Here is a 2,535-nt window from a genome sequence, read left to right as displayed (position 1 = left end):
GATGACCACAACACTTCACCTCAGCTAGAATGAACAAGTGCTGCACACATACATAAACAGGAACTATTAGAAGTCTTTAATATCAATAATTAGAACTGTTTCGTTCTGTACTTTATTGTTGATTGCAGAACTGTACAACACAATATACTTTACTGTTTAAAATTTGCTATACTATAATATACTCTTCTGAACTGTACTACACTATGAAATTCTTCTATAATACACCACTAAATTACATCTTACAATACTCTACGGTACTACAATGCTTATTTTCTCTACTCCTCTATACTATACTATAATAACATAGGCTTTTATACTACATTGATATTATAACACTATATTATTTTATAATATTCTATATGATGCTTTCGTTAATATAGTTAGCGATACTATTCCATATACAATATTACTACTATTCTGTTATACCATATCATAATGTACTCAAATATTGTACTATACTATAGGATACTACACTATATTGTTTAGGTCAGTGCAAAACAACAAAGGAGAAGTATCATAATTGTATTCCACACTATTATGTTCCACTACACTGTACGATATAGTGTTGACTTTAGTCGATGATGAATTATCAATCTACCAATTATTTTCTTAACAAACAGATTTTGTGCATATAATAATGTCAGTGTCTAAGACCCGCACTAAAAAAAAAATAGTAAACAAGGTTTCTCTTTTATCAGATGTCTACTCAAATGTCTGAAGTGACACAAGTGATCAAATTACCTTTGAAACAATTGTTTTCCTCTTCTCAATTTAATCAAAATATCTCTAATAAACTTGATGACCCTACAAACAAGTTAATACAGCCATGGTTGTTATATACCTGTAGAACAGAAATATTGTACAGTACAGTTACATGGTAACAAAGGTTGATGTAAGGTTAATATCCATTCAATGCTCATGATGATTGCTATGTGATGAAATTCAAAATGGACTGTAGCGCTTTTCTAAACTTATCGACAACTCAAAGCACTTTACACTGCAAGTTATTATTCACCCAGTCACACACATTCAAGCAGCATTATTTCCTGCAGCGCTTTTTCTGTCACACACTGTTCACACTGCCAGCAGAGCCATCAGTGGCACTTTGGTGATTCGGTGTCTTGCCCAAGGGATGCAGACTTAGAGGGATCAAACCACCGACCTTCTGGTTAACTTATTCTTCGTCCTAAACCATAATTACCATTACTATGATGATTATTAGATTAAGATACATTTATTTGTCCCAAAGACAAGCACAGACATGCACAAGCACACTCATGCAAGGAGGGAAATTTAACCTCTGCTTTTAACCCATCTGGTGCAGGACACACAGAGCAGTGGGCAGCCATGTACGGCGCCCGGGGAGCAGAGGTTGGGGAAGTAAGGTGCCTTGCTCAGGGGCACTAGACAGGGTAGGGAGAATCCTCTTGGATTTTTGGACAGATTAATCCAGGTTCGTCTTTTTGTTGTTTCTCCGTGGAGTCGAACCAGAGAAGAACCAGAGAAGAACCAGAGACCTTTTCTGCCCATAGTCCAAGTTTCTGCCACTAGTCCACCGCCTCTCCATGTTATGTTTAATTATGACAAAAATACACTCATCAATGTCAAAAAAGGAAGCACAGGGAGATGGACAACATCTATCATCTCAATGTGCAACCTTGGGCTGCTTAATCATAATTACATTTAATCTGGAATATGTTGGCTCCATGGCGATGCAAGCCTTTAAAATAATAGCTCATACATCCCCATGACATGAAAAAACAGCAACAATATGAAAACTACGTATTTAAAGCCCCAGATCAGCACAGGCCTGAAGAGCAGATTTTTCCTAGTGTGGCAGCATCGCTCCTCATCCTCCTCTTCCTCCTCCTCATTTCCCCCCCTCCTGCCCCTCTTCCTCCTCCTCTTCCTTCTCTTCTTCCGTCTTCTCTTCCTCATATCTTCATCCTGCTCTTCCTCCTCTTCTTCCCCCTCTTCCCGCTGCCCTTCTTCCTGCTCTTCCTCCTCCCCCTCCTCCCCCTCCTCCTCCTGCTGATGCTGCATCTCTGCCCTTCACGGCTCAAGGACGCCATGATGCTGCTGGAGTCTGGCCTGCAGCTCTGTCAGCATCGCTCGCCTCCTCTCACGCACTCCAGCTTCATGAAGGACTCACCATCATATAAAACAGATATTTTATTATTATCAAATCATTATATTGTATTACTATGCTCACAGCAATAAATCCAATGTCCCGATGCTTTTTTCCGTTATACACCAACACCGAGCCGGTGATCCGATGATGGTGCGAACAGGCTGTCACAATCTAAGCGATTTATCAGAACGGAAACGAATCGGATCATTCGAATAACACATATATCATTTGTATCCTTTGCGATTTGTCAGATTATCATAATCTTCATCATCATCAGCATCATCCTCCTCATCATCGTCGCCGTGGTACTCGCAGCAAACACGTAAGGATATCATGGTTCATTCATTCATTAATTCATTCCCACACCCACACACTAACAGCACATGTGAGTCTCCACATGAAGT

This window comes from Limanda limanda, chromosome 21 (genome assembly GCF_963576545.1).
Source record: "Limanda limanda chromosome 21, fLimLim1.1, whole genome shotgun sequence".
Classification (NCBI taxonomy): domain Eukaryota; kingdom Metazoa; phylum Chordata; class Actinopteri; order Pleuronectiformes; family Pleuronectidae; genus Limanda; species Limanda limanda.
The sequence above is the reverse complement of the archived record's forward strand: the minus strand, read 5'-3'. Positions refer to the sequence as shown.